This window comes from Alligator sinensis, unplaced genomic scaffold, assembly GCF_000455745.1.
Source record: "Alligator sinensis unplaced genomic scaffold, ASM45574v1 scaffold444_1, whole genome shotgun sequence".
NCBI lineage: Eukaryota > Metazoa > Chordata > Crocodylia > Alligatoridae > Alligator > Alligator sinensis.
In genome coordinates, this window is record NW_005841886.1 from 3955638 (window position 1) to 3960008 (window position 4371).

Consider the following 4371-nt stretch of genomic DNA (forward strand, 5'->3'; position numbering starts at 1 on the left):
CTTCTCTTCCCCTGCCAAGACTTCAATTACTTTGCTGCCTACCAGGGTGTGCCCCAGTGCAGCCAGGGGCACCTGTTCCCAAGCATACCCCCACACTTCAGCTCCCACTCATAGGACACAGATCCATGAACATGGTGGTGGAACGACATGGAGGGGCCCCCGCACATCCGCTTTAGGATCTTTGTCTCCAGCTATGGGGTGCCCCAAAGTGGGTGGAAACAGGTAGATGGGGCGTACCCAGCAGTGGGTGCCCATAGGTGCACTGGGGGTGCAGTGCAGACATAGGCTAGAAAGCAGAGGAGCTGTCTGGGTCCTGGAGGGGCAGCAGAGAACCCCCTGATATGGGCGTCCAGGGCAGTAAGTAAAATCCATGCATTCGTGTCTGACTGTGGGTGATGTCATGGGAGAGTATTTGGAAGCCTCCTGGGTCCATCGCTAGCATCCAGTGCTCAGGAGCTGAATGCCCAATGATCTGCTGTACACCACCTCTCCCAGTTCCTGTGTCTTCCCCCATCAGCCCCTCAGGGTCATTCCTTCTCTGTGCCTGATGGGTCCAAAGTGCAGGAGTCCACATTTGTTTGTGGCTTATGGCCAGGCCTGTGTTCCTGCAATAGTGGTCCTGACAGCCATTCGTCTCCCCTGCCACCCAAGTGGTGCAGCTATGCTGGGGACAGTTACCCTCAGGTTGTCACAACTGGTCCCTGGCAGTGTGTCATCATATCACAATATAGCATGGCCATGTCATGACAACACAGACCTCTCCATCACTACCTTCTTGAGGCAGGGACCTCTGGCTTCCTTGTTGCTCTGCATCATTTATTGTTTATTGCACTCAGCTCTGCCCTCCTGGAGGTCATGGGTCGCTCATTAACTCTGCATAATTGAAATATTGCTGCCCTGATTAGATAGCAGGTAAAGTGAACAGAGGCTGGGGGGGACTGGGGTTGTAATAAGTGGCCCTGGGGCAGGAGAGTTTTTAGCTCCAGTTCACTCATGTGGATATCTTGGATGCTATTCTGTTGAAGCTGACTTCACTCACCCTGGCTGGGTACATGGAAGCCTGGATGTGTCCCCTACTACTTACATGTGGCTGGTGCTGCTCCCTTAGTTTAGGTGTGATGTCTTTCTTCTGTGGGTAGTGGGTTCAGGCCCTGCAGCTACCAAGGCAAGCCTTGGCTTCTCAGATTGGAGTGATGCTTCCAGGGGGTCAGGGGAAAGTGAGGCAGGCTGATCTTATGGACCCCCTCCATAAGGGACTCAAGCTTCCTTATCAGTGCTCTGCTAATTCACTACTACAAGTACAGTGCCTGGTAACCATGGAGGGTTTGCCAGTGAGATTGCCATCCATGAAGTCTGGCTGGTCCAGCAGGTGTGTGTGTGTGGGGGGAGTGCTGTGCTGGTGAGAGCCCCTGTAGGGTGGATCCTGCTGTCTGATGATGACAGTACACCTGAGGGTGAGTCCTGGGGCCCTTGGGTTGCCCCCACCTTGGCAGGGTCACCGGTCATGCATAGTGGGAAGACACTGACTAGGTGCTGTGTCTTTGGCCTGTGTGGGTAGCCATGCAGAAGGGCAGCCAGGAGGAAGTGATGGTCCATACCACTATTGTGATCTGGACACTGGGATATTCAACACCTTTGGGAAGCTGCTGCTCCTGGAGATCTGGAGCAAACCAGGTAAAAGGGAATTCACCTTCAGGATTCCCAGCAAAGAGAAGGACCTGGGTATGCTTGGGACTGGCAGCTGGCCCTGCTGATGGCTCCTGACCAATATGTTGACATTGGAGAGAATCAGGGGGCACAGATCTGCCAGAAGCCAGACATTGCCCAGGCAGAGAGGGGCAGGTCCTGCTTCCTATGGACCCTACATAAAATCAGGGCCCCGCTTGTGCTGGGCACATGAGAAGTGTTTACAGCCTAATGTGAATCTCCATGCTCACTCCATTCTGCCTCTCTCAATGCCCCAGCCTGCCCTTGCAATTGCATATGCAAGGCCTCCTCCTGTGCTGTTATGCAGTGTTATTGTGTGTTGCTAAGCCAGGTGCCCCAGCCCATCCCAGAGGGTGCTGTATTTGCAGCAGTGAGGGACAGTATCCCCATCCAGGCCATACTGCATATGGGGAGGACTAGGAAGCATCACTAGTAACTGGAAAAAAACATTACTTAAATGGAAACTGCCTGGTTTTATTGTAGGAAATTGACTGGTGCACTGGTGAGTGACGTGATGAAATAATTATTCTTCAAGCTTCACAGGTGGAAGAGGCCAGGAGTGAGAGCTGTTATTCCTTAGCCTCTCTACCTTCCAGCTCCTATGGAAGGTATTCATGGTAGCACTTTCAAGGCCCCATTGCGCTAGTATAAACACTGCAACCCACTGTCCTGGGATGATGAATTTTGCCCTCACAGGCCAGTAGGTGGCAATGCTACTCCACACACAAGGAAGGCTGAATGCACTTCACCCCTCAGATTTAGTACAGACATTCAAAAAGACTGATGCAGAATTGATCTAAGTTACTTGGTTTTCTATAAGCGGTGTAGTTCAGATCAGTAGGGAACAGAATACACATTTGCCCTTTGGTGGTGGGGCCAGGCTCCACCATTTTTAAACCAGTCTGTGTGCGCCAAACTTCTGTTCTGTTATGGGTATAGACTGGTTTCTGATCACTTATATTGGTAAAAGTGTAATGTCTGTACTTGGCTTCAGAGGGCAGCTCCCACCCACCCTGCCCCTTCCCCAGATAGGTGGGGACCGTGCCTTGCCATTTTGTGCCCCTCCCTGTCCTTGTAGGATGGCCTGCTACCTTGGCCTCTGTAGCGGGAGGTCAGTGAGAATGTGCCCGGGATGTTCGTCACCTGCCCATTGGCCAAGAGAGGCACCCAGGTAGCCTGCTCAGGAAACTAAAGATGTGCAAGGGGGCTGGGACCAAGGGAGGGTGTGTATGGACAGGGCCACGTGCACCACTAGGAGGGGCAGCGCACGGTGCTCAGGGAGCCACCGTGAAAATACCTGGGTGCAATGCCATGGTGAGGACACTTGGGATGGTAGCAAGATAGCTCTTGTTCATGGAAGGTCAACAGAGTCCTACCAGTCCAGGGACAAGCAAAACCAAGTTGGGCCCCACAGAGCTGGGCCAGGGACTGTCAGCCTGCCGGCCTCTCTAGGCTGTAGCTGAGGGGGATCATGGTTTTTTCATGAATTTCTTGCCTTCTCCTTACCCCATCCACTGCCCCTGGAAATATCTCAAGAATGAACAAGTGACTGGGGTTAGAGCAAATGCTAGAGAGCAAGAGCTTTGCAGAGCCCGGTTCTTAAGCCAATCGAGATGTAGACAGGGAAATGACACCAAGCATGGATGAGGCATCAGTCCAGAAGGGGATGTCACAGCAGTGAGCTAAAGCTGGACAGACTGACACTACAAACTAAGGAAAAATGTTGGATAGGGAAAGGATTAGCCAGGGGACAAATGTCTAGGCTGGGAGGTTGCTTTTCCATCTCCTGTTATCTTCAACGTACCGCGAGGTTCCTTTCTGGAGAAGGTGATTCATTCAAACACAAGGCCCTGGGCTCTGGACAGAGAAGCTGATGGGTGTGAGATTCCCTGGAGCTCAGATCCAATGGCTGCCTGGTCCCTCTGGCCTTAACCTCTGTCAGTCAGGCTCTGTACTGGCTCCTGCACTGTGTGTGTGTGGTCTGACCTCCAGCTGAACACAGCTTCAGGGAAACAGCCAGCACCGCTGCCTAGGAGGGAGCCATCTCTTTCTGCCACACCTGTAATGCTGCAGTGCCTGTTCCCTGTAGCTGAGTGGAGATGCAGGGCAGGTGCCCTCAGTTGGTGTGAATGGGAATTGGCCTCAGTGGAGCCCGGTGCACTGATTTACACCAGCTGGGGGCTTGATACAGAATAGACTCAGTGCAACATGCTCCCCCCTCTCCCCAACCCAGGCCTGCTCAGGGCCCATTGGTTTTTCAGGCGCTGACCTAGCATCATGGTGTGGAGGAGGGTGGCTCAGAGTATGGATGCATCCAGGAAGGCTCTGGTTGGTCTCCAAGGGCCTGAGTCTGGCTGCAAGCAGCTGTTGGCTCTATCCCCTCCCTGATGGTCTGCAGGATGCTCTTGACCATGGCTTGTTATGAGTGGTTAGAAGAATGGGCAGGAACCCATGTGAAAAACAGAGGCACTGGCTACCAGCACTGCAAGATGGAGGTTGCCTATCAGCTGCTGGACATGGCCATGGAGAGGTTCCCTCAGCTCCAAGACAAGGTGTGATGCCCCCAGCTGCTTTTCATGGTGGCTAGGGAGCTCTAGGACCAGTACCCCCTCTGTCTCCTCCTCTTCCTCCCCCCCTACCCAAAAACAAAAAACAACCTTGCTG